The sequence below is a fragment of the Myxine glutinosa genome, chromosome 6, assembly GCF_964187855.1.
Source record: "Myxine glutinosa chromosome 6, kmMyxGlut1.1, whole genome shotgun sequence".
NCBI lineage: Eukaryota > Metazoa > Chordata > Myxini > Myxiniformes > Myxinidae > Myxine > Myxine glutinosa.
In genome coordinates, this window is record NC_136266.1 from 56,452,548 (window position 1) to 56,472,063 (window position 19,516).

At 42.7% G+C, this 19,516-nt stretch overlaps 1 protein-coding gene across 7 annotated transcripts in view; it reads right to left on the bottom strand.

Moving 5' to 3' along the window:
* LOC137429810 (uncharacterized) overlaps positions 1-19,516 on the bottom strand; it is a 118,575-nt gene that overhangs the window by 98,822 nt on the left and 237 nt on the right. The window lies entirely within an intron of this gene.

Consider the following 19,516-nt stretch of genomic DNA (forward strand, 5'->3'; position numbering starts at 1 on the left):
CCTTGGAATTGGAGAGGCAGGTACAAATTTCAACTAAATCATTCAGCTCTCCCATTGTGTGTTGAATATTTAACTCCAATAAGATTCATCTGACAGGTCAAGTCTTTCATTCATCTGACAGGTCAAGTCTCTCATTCATCTGACAGGTCAAGTCTTTCATTCATCTGACAGATCAAGTATTTCATTCATCTGTAGGTGGAGTCTTGGCTGGAAGTTGTAGGAGCAGTTGTTAGGGCAATTCTAGGGGTAGTTATAGGGGCAGTTGTAGGAGCAGTTGTAGGAGCAGTTGTAGGGGCAATTGTAAGGGCAGTTGTAGGGGCAGTTGTAGGGGCAGTTGTAGGGGCAGTTGTAGGGGCAGTTGTAGGGGCTGTTGTAGGGGCTGTTGTAGGGGCAGTTGTAGGGACAATTATTGGGGCAGTTGTAGGGGCAGTTGGAGGGACAGTTGTAGGGGCAATTGTAGGGGCAATTGTAGGGGCAGTTATAGGAACAGTTGTGGGGCAGTTGTAGGGGCAGTTGTGGGGGCAGTTGTGGGGGCAGTTGTGGGGGCAGTTGTAAGGAGCAGTTGTAGGGGCAATTATTGGCGCTGTTGTAGGGGCAGTTGTTGGGACAGTTATAGGGACAGTTGTAGGGGCAATTGTAGGAGCAGTTGAGGTAATTATTGGGGCAGTTGTAGGAGCAGTTGTAGGAGCAGTTGTATGGGCAGTTGTATGGGCAGTTGTAGGGGCAGTTGTAGGGGCAGTTGTAGGGGCAGTTGTAGAGGCAGTTGTAGGGGCAGTTCTAGGAGCAATTGTAGGGGCCATTGTAGGAGCAGTTGCAGGGGAAGTTTCAGGGGCAGTTGTAGGCACAGTTTTTGGGGCAGTTGTATGGAGAGTTGTAGGGACAGTTGTAGGGACAGTTGTAGGGGCAGTTGTAGGGGCAGTTGTAGGGGCATAGCTGTTCAATTCAAATGAGACACAAATGGTTCACAAAGGATACAAATAAAATGATACGATTTGTAAAATTTCCACTGTACTCCTTTACCAGGCTTGGCTTTGGCTCGAGATGTCAATAATTTTCAATGAACTGTCATATACAGGAAACCAGAAGGGATCATTGTGATAAATTATTCTGCCTGGAGCACCACTGCACTCTTTATCAACATCTCCTGCTTGTTGATTCAAAACCTGGCAGGAAATCATCCTCTAGATGTCAATAGCACTTCAGCTGAACACAACAGCCTGAGGCCGGAACTCAAACACCATTAGCGATACATATAGGGCAAAGAGGCCATTTATAACATGTCATTCAGAATGGCGATCAATGGATCGGAGAAAGCCGAGCCCTCTGCCTAAACTCTCTACTACCAGGGTGCCTTTTATTCCTTTTCACGGTGACTTAATGGTCGTGAAAGAGATTGTGTATGACATGGAGGATATAAACACTTGCAGACACAAATAATTTTCAAATTAATTGCAGTGCTGGTAGGATGTCCTTGAAGTACACACACTCGCCTCTGAGCCCACTCGCCTTGGTCGATATTCTCAGGCAAGCTATAAACTTTCATCCTGGTATCTCAGGCAGTCCGAAGAATCAATGTATGTGTCGTCCACTAGATAGATATTAAACTGGCGTTCCATCTGTCAGCTTTAGGTAGTCGACATTAAAGATTCCACAGTGTCCTTCACGAAGAGTCAGTGAGCTAAAACCGGCAACTAGGCCAAGTTCCAAATTCTTGCTGTAACCTACCTGAAAGCACTGCATCAGCAGCACAACCGCACTCCCAGCAATAATGCAACCGCAAGCCACTGGCTGCATAATAATTGAATGAATGAATATGAATTGCAAGGACAGTAAGAAGCAATGCAAATAAAATGCACACAGTGAGTATTATAGGATTTGAACCTGGTACCCCTGCATCATCAGCCATGTGCTATCCATCTCGCACTCTGAAGCCCTTTTTGATAGGGACAGTTATTTCATGTCCCAATGTCTTAGAATGCATTAAAAAGGCCGTGAAGTAGTACCGTCTCATACCCTATTAATTGCATGTATTTATATTAAGGCAAAGAAGTGATGGGAATTCAAAAATTCTGAATTAATGGGTGGATGATCCTCCTCATGCCATCAGGCACATACGGCTGCCTTGGCAGTTTCATTGGTTAGGGGGAAAAATCCGGGACGGGTCACCACTTGGATGCAGGATAGTCAACTGGCACACTTTTCCCAGTAAGTTGGTACTCATTTTGCCAACCTCCGAGCAACCTTCAACTTCAGACCAACCTTCAACCTCAGAACAACTTTAGAGTTTAGACAGATGACAGGCTGAATCAACCCACCTGGTGTTGTTATGGCACAGCTGGTGCTTGAACTCAGGACCTTGAGAGCCTATGTTAACTGCCTTAACCGTTAACTGCCTTAAGGTAACCAAAACCCAAAGCTCGAGATTAATGAATCTTATAATTCTAGATATTTTTCCACTTTAAATTATTACATTTTGAAATGTTCCATTACAGAGAAAACAGTAAATTTCCTCATTATGTTGAACTGCTGCCATGACTGAGCCATTCAGTGAAGTTTGTCAAGTTCCTTAACATATTGAATGCTTTCTCATTCAAATTCATGAAACACATTTTATGTTTGCCTCAAATTGTAAGACACTTTAATCAGGCCATTATATAGCATTGATGTACATACATCTCCCTGATTTTAACTAAAAACACATCTTAGGGGTGGACATGGTGACACGTCAAAATGACTTTCTATTATATTCTTGAGATTCATGAAACTTTGGTCATCTCAGTATGTTATACTTAACAACTAACAAGGGTACCCGACATTGCCTGGTCTTTTTTGTGGGGGCCTTAAACACTTCCCAACACCCACTAAGGAATTGTGTCCCTACACACCACCACACTTCCCCACACCAAGACAGAGCGATTTAAAAAAAATCCACCAAAAATCCATATTTTTTTATTTTCAAAATGTTTTTGTCGAAAACACTCACCGACACTCATTGATGAACCTCTGAAAGTTTGACGAAGATCCGTTCGGCCATCTCTGAGAAAAATGGTAGCACACAGACAGATAGACATATGGCTCTCTTATAGGATAGATAATGCAGGCCCATACTCATGACCATGCCTGGTGTTGGTTTCATGGTTAAGGTGTCTGGCTTAAAATATTAGGGTCTTGTGTTTGCGCCTCTGCCGTGCCATTGAATTAACACCGGATAGGTTGACTCAGCCTGTCATCCTTCCAAGGTCGGCGAAATGAGTACTCGCTTACTGGGGAAATAAGCCATTCAAGTATCCTGTGTCAGAGTGGCGACCCGTCCAGGATTGTACTCTTTAGGCAACGAAACTGCTTCGGGCAGCTGTCACCCTGGTCAGGGTTATAGTACCAATCCTAGACAGATTGCCACACTGTCATGGGGATACTCAACTGAAGGTAGTGGGAATTTTAAATTTGGTATTTCATCAGGGTGTGTATTTCTTTGGTATCTGATAACTTGCGTACTCTTCCTGAGACACTGTTGGATGTTTTGACATGGACTAACAACCAGGGTTGGCAGATGAAATCCTCCAGCTGAACGTCTTTATGATAAACACAAAATGCTTTGATGCCCCCCTCACCCGGCATGTGAAACAGCAGGGTGACAGAATTTATAGCTGGGTCAAAATTCGAACCCAGAGTCGACCACTCAAAGGCAAGGGGTGGGTCTTATGAGCTTGAGAGACAGGGAGAAGGTGTTTCAAGGTACCTATTAGCCGATTAATGATGAGAAGGGATGCCTCAGTCTTATTTTCTACTTGCGTGACGTGATAACAATAATTCTTAATTATAATGACTACAGTGATAATCATTCGCTTGGACCACAGGCGACCGTCCCATCTGCTCCCTCTCCCCCCACCTATAACCAGTCACTGATTGCATGCGTCAGATTATATGCCAACAACACCTGATAAAAAAATAATACCTGAAAAATAAAAACCCTGAAGAATATTATTATCTTATTTGGTTTGGAAAGACCATATATGCTGTAGTCTGGCTATACCATTTTAACAACTCGCCAACAATAAGCCCAACGCTAATAGTGTGCATAAAGCGCTGACTCGAGGCTTTGCCCTCGGTGATGATGGACGGAAACTTGCAATGAAATGGGTTAAAGAGGCATGGATAACCAGCCTACAGGAAGTGATTACACCCAAGCTTTCATGATTACTATGTGCCCCATAGATATGTGTTTAGTGTTTGGTGAAAGACAATAGCAAGAGCTCATTTACCAAAGTGCCAATCACTGCAATGCGTGTTGTAGTAAAAGTTTTAAAAAAAATAAGAGAAAAGAAGAGAATGATGTGCTAATGCACCTGATATTTAGAGCAATGTTTAAAGACCATGTCGACTTACAAACGTCTCTGGTACAGTGGTACATACACACCGAGCCAATGCACCACTTGCCACCTGTATTGAAATTGGCCTCTTGAGAATGCACGTCAAGCACAAGAGGGCATAACAATACTCTAGGGCCAACTTAGATGACCAAGACCCTAAGATGTTATGAGGCAGCCACCTTAACCGTTAAGCCAACACCAGGCTTACAAATCAACGGATTCTCTATTATTGATCTAAGGCTAAATATGGATTCAAACATTCCTTAGGTTGAATGTGAAAATGTAAAAACAAATACTGCCCAAATCAACATCAAACACGTGCTGCTTTGTTGCTTGATGCTCTGCATTGAAAAGGATAGAGCATGGACAAACAACCACAGGTGACAGGTTGGCCATCACAGCGCAAGCTTTGATGGGCCTAATGGTTGAACATGTAATGTAACATATATTCATCATCATGTACCAAGCTCTACACACAGTGTCGGTTCTGACGAAGCAGTTTCTTCGCTGGAGTTACAATCCTAAATGGGTAGAGACTCCAACACAGGAAGTCAGGACAGGAATTTCGAAATTGTTGAGGGTGCTGGACATAGCTCACCTACTCTTCGCAAATGACACCATGAGATCTTTAATGTGTACCAATTAATGCTGGAAGACAGAACTCCCACACTCCTGCACTCTCTTCAATCCCACTCCTCCCTCCAGGTCTTTAAAACAGCTGTTCACCACCATCGCTTGTCTTCTCCCATCCAAAACTTTGATCTTTTCTACCCCCGTTAAAACACCCCAAATCCGCCTCTTTCAATCCCCAACTTCTTTCCTGAAATTCCTAGTAGTGTTCATTTGCTTTATGCCGTGTATCCCTTCTCCCCCCCCCCCCTCCCCACTATCCCCTTTTTTCCCCAACCGGCCCTCTCCTTTCCACAGATCTACCGACGTCCCTGTTCTCTACTATTGTTGTGTTTGTATGCTTTCCTCTCTCTCCCCCTCTTGTCTCCCGCTCCATTTATTTATTGTATGTTTTATGTGTCCGTGCATGTTTTTGTGTGTAATGTATTAACTCTTACACGAGCTTTGACTCTGTATACAAAAAAAGAAAATCAATAAATAAACAAATAAATAAAATAAAACACCCAGTTTTAGCATCCATCCGATGGACGGCGCCACCCATTGAGGAACCACCCTGCCTGTGGAACACCGAGATGAGCAGTTTATAGTTGGGACGAGATTTGAACCCAGACTAGACAGTTACAAAGGCAGGTGTGCGTACCTTTCGGCCATCCTGCCAGCCCAAACATATATTATTAACATCGTCCTCATCATCACCCCACACGCGAAGCAAATTGCAAGGTGAGGCAATTGGTTCACCTCTCTGTCTGTCTGTCTGTCTGTGGCAGCTTGTAGGAAATATAGATCGTGCTTGGAAATGCAAAGCAAGAGTTTAAAAGACCCTACCCATGTCCTTTTTCTCAAGACTGCGTGTGGTAACATGTTCTATGAACTCTCTAGTTGTTATCATTATAGTTGTGTTCTATGCATTACAAGGTAAGCAATGTTGCCTTATGCACATCATATTACTTCACCTGTTGCCTAGAAGCCTTTCACCTTGGTTCTCAATCTTCGGCTCATGCCATTTATCGTTTACCAGAAAACAAATAAAGACAACGTTTGTGTTTAAAACGGGCGGCGATGTATGAACTGCTTTCTCCTGTAAAAATGAAATAAATAATTACCATAATGAAGGAATGAATGATAGATAGAGGTGAAGGGAGGAAATAAACAAAGGTAGTGGATGGTGGCCATTGTTTAGTGAGCGCTTTCATTCAAGGCATTTTAGCATCCGCTTCAAGTTACTATGGGGGCAACAAGAGTAAATAAAACAATGTGGACTGGCACGACATGCAGCCGTGAACTGGTGGGACAGGTACCTGCCTCACTGAAGGTTATGGATAGGCAAGGTGGATTGTTTTTTGACAATCCAACAACAACATGGTAAATTTGCGTGATACTAGCTCAGGTACCAGAAACTTAAACATAGTGGCAATATCCCCAGCGCTCACTGGTAGAATAAACAGTATACTGCACCGACTAAAGGTATTTTAAATCAATTTCAATGCTTGCTAGAAGATAAGGCAGCATGTAGAATCATACTAACATAATCATAAGACTTTAAACAAACAAACAAAAAAATACCTATTTTGCAGGGGGCAACTTCCCCCCTTCCTCCAACTCCCACCCCGTGCACCTCCTTAGACCACAATTTTTCCAATGCCTTGAACAAACATTGGTACATCGCGGATGATGAAGGCTGTGGTGAAGTTTCATCGAAATTGTGTGTGTAGGTTCTGAGAAAACAAGCGTTACGCCTCGGTCCCCCGTCGGGGAAGTGATGTGAGTTGACAAAGTGGAAGACGCAGAAAACATGCTATGATATGATATTTCGCTCACAAGGTTCAGACATACATGGCGGCGGCCATCTTGCATTTTGACGTGGCGACCCAATTTTTAACAGCGTTCTTCCTTATGCCTAGATACACCCACACACCAAATTAGAAGTTAGTAGATCGTTTATTTTTCAAGATATTCCGCTCACAAGGTTCAGACATACATGGCGGCGGCCATCTTGCATTTTGACGTGGCGACCCAATTTTTAACAGCGTTCTTCCTTATGCCTAGATACACCCACACACCAAATTAGAAGTTAGTAGATCGTTCATTTTTCAAGATATTCCGCTCACAAGGTTCAGCGATACATGGCGGCGGCCGTCTTGGATTTTGACGTGGCGACCCAATTTTCAAGTGTTCTTCCTTATGCCAAGATACAACCACACACCAGATTAGAAGTTGGTACTCCGCTTATTTTTCAAGATATTCCGCTCACAAGGTTCAGAAATACATGGCGGCGGCCATCTTGGATTTTGACGTGGTGACCCAATTTTCAATAGAGTTCTTCCTTATGCCTAGATACACCCACACACCAGATTAGAAGTTGGTACTTCGCTTAGTTTTCAAGATATTCCGCTCACAAGGTTCAGACATACATGGCATCAGACATACATGGCGGCGGCCATCTTGTATTTTGACGTGGGTTGCACCCACACACAAAATTCGAATGCGGTCCTTCGCTTACGCACGTACGCATGCACGCACGCCCACACGCACGCACACACGCACGCACGGACAGAGGGGAAAACCATAGTCCCCCTTTCGCTCCGCGGTGCGATGGGGGACAAAAAGCAAATACCTATTTTCGGGGGCAAGGACCCCTCCCTTCCCCCCATAGACCACCTTAGACCCCGATTTTATAAATACCAGGAACAAACTTTGGTACAACATGGGTGATTAAGGTTGTGGTCAAGTTTCATCAAAATTGTGTGTAGTTTCAGAGGAAATAGCAAATTCCTATTTTGGGGGGTCAAACCTGAACCCACTTTGACCCCTGGTAAACCTCCTTGTACCCCGATTTTTCAAAGCTGTGAACAAACTTTAGTCACAACACAACAAATATAATTTGTGCAAAATTTGGTCGCATTCCCATCAGCGGTTTCAGAGAAGAAGTTTCAAGTGTTTATGGATGGACGGACGGACGACGTGCCATCACATAAGCTAACCCTGAACTTCGTTCCAGGAAAGATAAAAACCAAATCCTTCAGTCAGATTTGAACGTACAACAACTGGGAATGCCAAGCTCTGCTTATTATGGTGTTATGACAGTCACTTGTGTACTTGGTGTTACGCCAAGATCGTTTTGTCATAATCCATCTGTAAAGATCTCAAGAAAACCTCGTAATTTCCCGCAAATTATGACAAATAGCTCAATGACTTATTAGGATTGTTATAAAATGATAATCTCTCATCCTTGCATTGTCCAATTCTCTTCTTCCTGTTAGCTCATCCATCACATCATGTAATCCACCATATAGTGTTCATAGTTGCACATGGTGTCCCATAAAAGTTGCACAGTGTTTAAATGCTTACAACCTTTTTTCAACTCATGATTATTAGATTGTCATCGTTAGAAAGGAAAACTCAACAAGGAGCCGATACTCTAGGCCCTCCGCCTTTTTTGGTGGTATGAGGAATAGATCACTAATATGAAACCTAAATCTTGAACGTTTTTTTGAAATATCGCGTACACAAGCCAAGTTACCGAGATGGTTGCCATGGCAACTGAATTCAGGCAATCACAGCCGTGATATCAGGTTGCCAAAATGTCATGAGGAATAAGTATCTGCATTATGAAAGCTAAATGTTCAATTGTTTTGAAATATTGCTTGAACACAAAATTACATGGACGGATGATCGGTCGGTCGGACGGAGCTCATTTTAATGTCACCGGTCTCTGAACTCCGAACTTGTCAGGTTCTTTTTCTACAGCCTTTAATCTTTATTTTATTTAAATTGTAATTAAATATTCGCCCTTCTCTCCTAGATTTGCAAAAAGTTTCTAATTATATTCTATTATTTTTCCCAGGTGAAACCACCGATGAAAATGCTCAGCTGAATGAAAAACTAAATGTGTTAATCATTTAAGAATATCACAAGACATTTTGAAACAAAGCTTCATGAAATTTCTTGATAATAAGAATTTCTGAGTCGCTCTTTCTCGTAATCATAGAACTAAAAACAAAAATGTTATCAGAATTTTAACCTGTGCAACCTTTTATAGAACAACCTATATGGGCAAAACTAACAGCATAATGGCAGGTGATCATTAATAAATCCAGAATATTCCAAAAGGCATTGACATGTCCACTCAACCATGATGATGAGAAGTGTTGTGCCGTTACAGTTATCAAAAATAGCAAGCTTCTTCCTTTTGTCATATCAAATAATGTCCATATTGATTCATATGCACAGCCAGTACCACCGTACGATGTTAAAACCACCTTCCACCAAGCAAAGACTCTATGGCGGGTCAGACAGTTAATGTACCAAGGGGCCTGCGAGGCCGAAAGGCTGACCCAGTGGTGTCGGCACGAGCGCAAGTATCCAAGGCAACCAGGTGATGTTTGCCAATCAGATTTTCCTCTCCGGCCCCCTCCAACACTGACAAGATAACGATTCCTGTGGAAACTCCCAACCAAGCCGTGATTATGAAGGTGTATTAGCAACTGTGGAGATAAATCTTTTTCTCATAATCTGTTATTCCGTCCAATCACTGCATTGCAAATCGCTGCAGCAAAGAAACATCGTCATTGGCTGCTAGTTTATGCATTGACTCTTCATATTGTTTTCATCTACAAGAGCGAGGTTCATGGAAGATCAACGTTTAAATTGAGAGTGGGGGTAGCGGGGCAACAATCGAGCACAACCAGCAAGGGGACGAAGAAACAGGAAAAGAACAGAGAGAGTGTAGGAGAGAAAATACTGAAACCAACAAGTAAGAGGGTGGGTTAGGAAAGGTCAATGGGGGTAATAAATATCATGGGTCGGGATGGGGGATGACACAAGGTGGTGGTACACTGCCTGCTTGAAGCCATGGCGAGAAAAGTGGGAAGGAACAGCATTTGGAATGTGGTTCCGTAGATGGGAGAAGCGAGGAATAAAAGAGTGGAAGTGTGTAGTCAGCCTGGATTTTCGAAGTTTAACCAAGAGGGAGTTCACTGGAAGAATGTGTGCATCCTGAAGTTGCTGGGAATAGTAGGGGTGGAGGGGAGAGACCAAGAGCAGAGAGAGCAACGTTGAAGAATAGACAGTAGAAAACAGGAGTTTGGAATTTGGCTGAGGAGCTGGCGAGGTTTGTGAATCTAGAGTAGTATCGCTCTCAGAGATTGGAAAAAAAAATACCACTTACAGCATATACAGTCGTGGCCAAAAAATATTGGCACCATTGCACTTTTTTCAAATAATGCACCATTTCTTCCAGAAAATTGTTGAAATAAAAAAATATTTTGGTATCCACATATGTATTTCTTTGGTTTGCAGTGGAACAAAACAAAAAAAAAAATTGAAAAAACTACTAAATCTTAGCTTATTCCACACAGAAATCCTAAAATAGCCCGGACAATATTATTGGCACCTTTTAGAAGTTGTTAGAAATAATTAGATTTCAAGCAGATAATTCTCCTATACTTTGGAATTGAACTCACCTATGGTGAGTTGCAGGTGCCTGCAACATAAAAATCACTCATTCAACCAGTTTGAATAGAGAAAGGAGTCATTCTGCAGTTTTGTGTCACTGTGTGTACTGCAATGAGAATGGAGAAAAGAAAGAAAACCAGAGAATTGTCCGAGGAGGTCAGACAGAAGATCGTAGCCAAGCATGGACAATCTCAAGGCTACAAGTCCATCTCCAGAGACCTTGTTGTTCCTGTGTCCACCGTACGCAATGTTATCAGGAAGTTTAAGGCCCATGGCACTGTAGCCAACCTCCATGGACAGGGCTGCAAGAGAATACTTGATCGAAGATTGCAGCGAAGGATTGTTCGAATGGTGGAGAAAGCACCTCGATCAACTGCCAAACAGATTCAAGCTCACCTTCAGACACAAGGTACGACAGTTTCAACTCACACCATCCGTTGCCAACTCAATGAAAGGGGGTTTTATGGTCGGAGACGGAGGAGGACCCCACTGCTAAGAAAGCCCGACTGGAGTTTGCCAAAACACACCTGAACAAGCCAAACTCCTTCTGGCAGAATGTCCTGTGGACAGATGAGACCAAATTAGAGCATTTTGGTAAAGCACATAATCTCTGTGTTTACAAAAACAAAATGAAGCCTTCAAAGAAAAGAACATCTTCCCTACAGTCAAACATGGAGGAGGTTCAGTGATGTTTTGTTGTTGCTGTTCTGCCTCTGGCACTGGGTGCCTTGAATGTGTACATGACATTATGAAATCAGGAGATCACCAAAGCATTTTGGAGCGCAATGTTCAACCGAGTGTCAGAATGCTGGGTCTCCGTCGTAGGTCATGGGTCTTGCAGCAGGACAATGACTCCAAACACACTTCAAAAAGCACCCAGAAATGGTTCAAGACAAAACCCTGGACTGTACTGAAGTGGCCAGCAATGAGTCCAGATCTAAATCCCATTGAACACCTGTAGGAAAATCTGAAAACAGCAGTTGGGAGAAGGCACTCTTCAAATCTGGGAGAACTGGAGCAGTTTGCACAAGAAGAGTGGGCCAAACTGCCAGTAAAGAGGTGTAGGAAGCTCATTCATGGCGATAGGAAGCGCTTGACTGCAGTTATTTTGTCCAAAGGCTGTGCGACCAAATATTCGGTCGTGGGTGTCAATAATTTTGTCAATGCCATTTCTTTTTATTTTCTGATTTAAAAGGATATATTAAGTTCTGAATCAAAAACAAAGGTTCTGTAATATTAACAGTGAAATAAAGAATTGTCGAGACCAAATACTTTTGTGAATTTCAACTTATTTTTAGAGAAAATTGTCAGATATTTGAAAAAAGTGCAAGGGTGCCAATATTTTTGGCCACAACTATACCTACAAAACGTTTCACCAGAGACTACATGAAAGCTGGACATCATGTCAGCATTTCACACAGGTAACCAAGCTTCCAAAGAAATGCAATTAAATAAATAAACAAAAATATATATTTTGAATACAGTTTGTACACGTACATGCGCTGACGGGAGGTGTTGGGCATGTGATCCTAACTCTACTTTAATCACTAAATCCCTTGTCTGTACCAGGAAAATGGCAGCACAAACCTATGTTTAGGAAGGGATCTGTCACACACCTGTGCCAATTCCAGCCTTTGGACAAATCACGCAATCAAAGAGGCAACTGCAGCACACGTCACCAACATGAGACAAGCCACAAAGGATCTCCCACCTGCCCATGGCATTAAATGGCCAGGTGCCAGCACAGGTTTCAGTAAAGTTATTTTTTCCAGTCACCACAATTTTGATAAATAGACAGGCTTCGTATAAATGACGCGAGAACGCAAGGCTACAACGTAAGTTGGGATAGAGGGGTGTACCAATACAGGATATGAATTTGCTTCCTTTGGATCATTCAAAGTATCATTACGTCACACTTTTGGTTCCAAACACCAGGTCAGCACCATGGGAGTCGATCTGCAATGGATTCTTGTATGTAACCACCATGTAAGCACCAAATAACTGCAAACCACCGTACAAAACTGATGTCTTGTGATCTACAATCTCTTAAAAACAACATCAATGCTCATGGAAGAGCGAGTTGATAGAGAAGCCATTCCTGGCAGCTCCTTACTTTCCTTATTGGTGGAGATTTGGCTATATGTACTGCTGGAAACAAGAACGGCACTCGGTAGAGCGCATACCTCTGCCAGGCTGAACAGTTTAGGTGTTGTATCCCACTGATAGACTGGATCTGGATTCGGACCTGAACCAAAATTGAATCGGCTTGTTCTTGTCACCTACGCAACTCATCCACCAAGTTTCGTCATAATCCATCCATAACATTTTGACATATCGTGTTATATATCATTTTGGCCCTATCACTCAATGGTGAAGAATCACTTAACAAATTAAAGGATCTGGATACGGATCCGAATCTTCACCAAAATCGAATCATTTCGTCCTTGCCACACGCCCAACCTCTCCACCAATTTTTATCAGAATTCATCCACACCTTTTTGAGATATCCTGCTCACAGACAGACAGACAAAAAAAACCAGACAGTGGTGAAAACATAACCTCCATCCACCTTCGGTGGTGGAGGTGATAAATCCGATCCGACGTAATAAGCAATATTTTCCATTGGGAGAGAAAATGTTTCTCATACAAGGAATAGGCTCGGTATCTTACTGATTGCCTTCTATGTGGATCATGCCAATGGCAGTAAATTGGAATTTGGCCGAGGGACCGCCACACCATGGCTTTTAGGATGCTACCATGAGATTTTCAATGTCCACAAGCAAGTACTGCCAATGCAAGGCAGCATTCTGGGCCATATGCTTTTTTATAATCTTCATCAATGATCTCTCCGACTCTCTGGAAAATCCTCTATCTTTTTGCTGACGACTACACCATCTTTCGCTCCATCTCATCGCTCCATCTCATCCCTCAGATCGGCATGTAGCAGCCTCTTCCCTCTCTGCAAACCTGGATAAAATCACAAGCTGGTCAAACAAGTGGAACATGTCATTCAATCCTGACAAATCTCAAACTCTCACTATGTCTCTCCGAAAAGACCGTCTGGACAACCCTCCCATCTACTTTCTCAATAAACCTCTCAAAGAAGTTCTGTCACTAAAGCTTTTGGGTCTCAATATCTGCCATGATCTTTCCTGGGAAAGCCATATTGCCAAGCTGGCCTCCAAAGCCAGTCGCCGACTGGGCATCCTCCAAAGTCTTTCCTTGGCACAACTGAGCTTCTCACCACTTACAAAGCTTTCATCCGCAGCATGATGGAATACTGCTCTCCCCTCTGGGCCGGTGCTCCTGCCTCACACATAGCTCGGCTTCATGCTGTATAAACCAAGGCTTTTAGAGTCATTGGTATCTCCCGTGATGAATCTGATTCTGAGGGCCTTTCACTCTCTCACCGTAGGCAGGTTAGAGGTTTTTCTGTCTTCTACCAACTCCTCTCCGGCCTTGCTCCCCAGCTCTGTCCACCAAATATTCCTGCAGTACGCACAAGATCTGCCAGCAACCTTCTTCTGGTGAAACTGCCAAAATCAAGACTCTCTGCTCACCTTCACTCTTTCATGCCTCTTTTTTCCCGCCTCTTGAACAAAGTCCTACACTCTCTTCAATCCCACTCCTCCCTCCAGGTCTTCAAAACAGCTGTTCACCACCATCTCCTATCTTCCGCCATCCAAAACCTTGATGATCTTTTCTACCCCCATTAATCCACCACAAAACAACCTCCTTTAAATTCCCTGTTTTCTTTCCTGAAAGCCTCTGTAGTGTCCATCTTGTTTATCCTGTGTACCCCACCCCAGCCCTCTCTCTTCCATAGATGTCCCTGTTCCCTACTATTGTTGTACTTCCCTCTCTCCCCCTGTCTTTTCTCCTGCTCCCTTTATTATATGTTCTCTGTGTTAGCTCTTATACGAGTCTAGACTATGTATACAAAAGCTTGCACAATGGTTGGCAACCTATGGTTGTTTGTTCATGGTCTGTCGTTTTTAAATGCTGAGCGTCAAACAAGGAAGCAGCACATACAGTTTTTAAAGTATTTCGCAAAACTCAGCCGAGGCCCGGTTCAAACCAAAGACCTCCCAGCTTTCAAGTACCACCTTGGTGTTTCGCTTGCAGGACGAGGCATCACATGTGTGAGCTGTCTATCGGTACAACCTATAGCTGGAGGATCCGTCTGCCAGCACTGGAGGCATTAGTGGATGTTAAAGATCTTAAAGTATATTTCGCGAAGTGTAGGCGAGTTATCACAGGCACCCTGAACAAACAAATTCGTGCTCGACTTGTCATGAATGCTGTGGGCCTCCATTATTATTGATTATTAAGACGTTAAAAACTTGTTCCTCCTTTTCGCTTCGGCATACTCGAGTTTCACTGTTTCGGGAAGTAAACAAAAGCAATACTATTAAAAGTAGAGTTCTTCAAGCAGCCTACTTTGCCTGTGCTTTTGCGGTATTATTATTTATCATTAAACAATATTAGTCACAGTAAGGAAGTGGAGGAACCATAAGAAGTGACCAAAATGCGGAAACAGACCATATGCAGCTTAACAGGAAGCAGAAAGATATCCAACGATAACAAGCACAAGCTACCTTTACTATAAAATACTTTTAATACAAACAATTTGGAAAGGAAATCATACAAACACCATTTGGTGCAATTGGTCATAAAAAGTAACGGCTCATTTTGTTGGAACCTTTGCATTATATGTTTAGTACAATACTACACTGTATTTGTAATGGGTAAAACTGAAAGTCTTCTTTATTACGTTCATCTGGAATTTCCTTACACTTTCACCATAAATACACCATTAATCACGAACGAACTTTCACCTTCGTGCTCAAGTCGAGAACGAACTTTCTCCATAAATACGCCATGGTGGCATTGAGCGCAAATTCAATACTCGTCAGCAGTTTGATTTGATATGACTCTCCAAGGATTCTGGGATCATGACTGTTTGACACCATCATGGTGATAGACGTGAGAAGTTGCTAAATTAAATTTTAAAAATGGGTATAACCATCAGCAATACTCATGCACAAAGCGGAGTATCTGCAAGCTGGGAATGGCGAATGACATGAAACAGAGTGGCATATAAGGGGAGGGGTGGGAGAGGATCAATTTTGGGATGAATGCAGTATGCCAATAACCACAGGACTGGGAGTATGCCAAAAAGATTTGGCAATCCCTCATCCCAGGTGGATACAACGATCTTGGAAATGACTGAGAGAATCCCCTTTATTAAAATACACAAGCTTGGGCCTGTGGAAAAGCCGTTTACAACCATGGGGATTGAAAAAAAAAGTCATAAGCACTCTTGATATCCAACAGGACAAATTGTGTGAGGCAGCCATCTTGAAGTACAGCTGAACTTCTGGTTCCACATTAAGGGCAAAGAGACTTGCTGAAATGCAAAGAGCAAAGAATAACTTGCGGTTTTTGCCACAACCACAATCTGTTTCTCAAAATGAGAAACACGGTCTTTCGCCAAGGTTACACTCGGACAGTCACGTATGCACAGACGTATGCATGCACATTGCACACCCAACTTCAGTCACTATATACGACTCCTCTGCTTCAAATTGATTTGCCAATCTCTAAACCCGAATCCATGGCACACTGAACAAAATGAAACCAAGCGTATGCCAACAAGTGTTGGCATTCTCTCACCACGCACCAAATTCCCTCTTGCTATTGACACAGCTTAAGGACCAATGGCAGGAATTCCAAGGCCCTTGTTTACCTGAAATCTAAGACTATTGAGAAGAGATGCAAAAATAGTCAAATGTGTCAGAAAATACAATACACCGCAACGCAGGTCAAATTCACCATATTTATTTATTTGTAGTTAACCACGTTGCATTATTACCGTATTTAGAGCCATTTTTAATATAATTTTGGAAATGCTAATTTTAATACACACGGGACTCGATAATACCACCGGGATCTCAAATTATAATGAATGGTAATCTGTAAATTGCAGTGTCTGCTGCCACTGGAGACCAAAACTGAAAGGTCTCAAAAAACACGCAATTCATCTGTCGAGCGACGACCTTTCGAGGTTTACGTGCTTATTCTGGGCAAGAATGGTCTGATGTCGAACTATTCTGTGACTTGTCTGCTCATTGCTTCAATGATAACTCTTGGTCGATTTTTTCTCAGGACATCAACATCCGATCACATCTGAGACTAATCGGTGGGTCCATTGCTGGATGAGTCATGAATGATTAATGGTGTGCGTTTCAGTCTATGGTTGGCCCAACGTTTTCCTGATATACAGTATTTTCATGTGACTTCACAAAAAGCAGGTGCAGTAACAACTTCTTTGTCGAGAGCGATATAAACAGAACTGGCACAAAATACTTCCTCTTTGTGGCATAACCATCAACAATTATATTATTTTTCCCATAATAAAACACTCATCTAAGCTGGTCGTACAAGATAGGTGGCCCCAAAAATGCTTCCTCTTTGTGACATTTAATATGAGATGCAGCAGCCAGCTTATAAACCCAAGATTTCAGGCTCATAATCAGCTCACCCATATTCTATTACAAGGTGCGGCATGTGTCAAGATCAGATTAGTAAGACCAGTAAACACACCAAGATGATTATGTTTACAGCAGTGGCAAAATAAATTAATTTGGGAGTGCAACATGGCAATGACGGGACAAATGACTACGTTTTTTTTTTTTTATCGCACAAGAGCGTGCGACCCCTCGTTACACTCATTGTAGTCCCACAGAAACTGTGGACCCTTTGCATAATTTCCATTCTGCATGCATAATATAAATATTTATATAAATTTATATAAATATAAATATTCTGCATGCGACACTCATCACCCAATGTGTCTGCGCCATTATTCCTTGTTTTTACATTAATTTGATTGAGAATTGAAACTTTCATTGTCATTGACCTTCTTCATATATAAATAGCGTTGTACAGAAAATTTCAAGGAAATTGGGGTTTGGTAACATATAAGGAACAAAGAAATGACAAACGGAACTGCTCTCATTATATTATACTAGGGCATGCCCGTACTATATATAAGCTAGGACGTGCCCGTACGTGGGTGCCCGTTCCTTGCCAAAAAAAAAAAAAAAAAAAAATTTGTGTAGGGGTGTGTGTGTGTAAACATCCTAGGGCGTGCCCGTACGTGGGTGCAAAAAAACATGCGTGCAAACAACAACAACAAAAAAAAACTTTGAAACCACGTGGCAGTAACGACCACAGAACCCCCCCCCCCTCTATTTACATGAATGGTTTGGTCCATTCGCAACGACCACAGAACCCCCCCCTCTATTTACATGCAATGGTTTGGTCCATTCGCAACGCCAAAGCGAACGGCGAACGGCTAAATCGCCATAGCTCGGTAAGTACTTGTCCGATTAATTTCAAACCTTGAAAAGGCACATCCTCGGGTCCCCAGCAATATACCTGGCAAGTTGCAAGTATATCGGACCCGTGGTTGTCGAGAAACAGCGGTCACAGACAAACAAACAAACGTACAAACGTACAAACAAACACACAGAGATTACTGGAATTATAGATAGATACAGTACTAGCAAAAGTACCCGTCACCAGTGATGGGAAAAGCTAGCCATGGTGATGGCAAGAATGACCACAGAAGATGAGAGTCAGGCAGTTGTCTGGGAAAATTCAATCCATCCTGTAGCACTCAACTTCACCAAAGGTGGCGCTATTCAAGCCAACTGCAACAGTGAGGAGGAATACCAACCTCAAAATTTTCCCAGGAGGTTCCTGGAGGTTTCCCGGCAGCCAAGGGGTTACTAACCCTCTGACAGATTTGGCCCCAATCCGTCCAGATATATAGGAGTGATGCTTGTACAGACAGACAGACAGATCAACATTTATAGTTATAGAAGATATATATCATAGGTGGATCTGGGGGTGGGGGGGGATTCAGGGAGTGTGCACCCCACCCTCCACCCCTTCCCTCCACCATCCCCAACTCAACCCCCCACACATCCCCCTCAGGTTTTCGTTGATAAATTATATATGCTATGATATTAGAGAAAGTTCAGTGGCAGATACAGAGTGATGCCCACCATTCAACATTCTCGTGATGTGTGTCAATCATGCGTGTTTACAGGATGTCGAGTTAATTTTTTTAATAGCACCTTAAATGTGTGTTTCCCAATCATACTGTTCATCTTTAAAGGATGCTTTAAATGCCATGTTTCCCAATCGGCCGGTTACCGGATGTTGTCGCAGGTTGTGACCAGGGCGCGGTCATTCGTATTTTTACGAAGGAATGGCTGGGCAAGTCAGCTCACCAGTTTGCCATTTTGGCCATTAGTCATCACGAATCTACTGAACTGTTGGCCAAGGGAAGAACGCAAGGAACTGCAGAAACTTCCAAGAACACAGGTAATGCTGCTTCCGATGATCAAATGCTTTTCTAGCAAAAGAAAGTTGCATAAAGCAACCAAGAAAAGCTAGACGAGGTAATCCCTTTTCTGTTTCAAACCCTATCCACATTCCTCTACACAGGTGCATGTTTCTATCTACTCTGCCACTGATGATTCAGCAACAAGTGATGAAACTGTTCCGGTGGCTGAAGGGGGTGTGTATGATTGGGATTTTCATATACGTACTACTTGTGAATGTCTGCAGCTGTAGAGGAACCCGGGTAAGGTTTGAAACAGCAAAGGGTTTCCTTGTGGTAGCTTTTGTTGGTTGCTTTATGGAGCTTTCTTTGGCTGGAAGAGCATGGGGGTTAATTTATAGAAATCCTGGCCACCCTGGGGTAATCGATTAGGTGAAACCTGATTGGTTGGTTATTCCCTCCAATTACGGGTGAGAAACGTGATTCGGCTTCTGTAATATAGATATCCAATCAGGTTCACACCATTTAAGGAAATGTAATACTGCAATCTGCATAATATCCATCTTAATTTTCACCATAAATTGCACGCATTTTGAGTTCGAAATTGGTTAAGTGTAAGACCGGCTCTTTAAACTCCCCCATGGTATCCCACACCGTTTTGTATCTCAAATACCTGGCATCAGCGTCTTAAGGATAGACGACAATT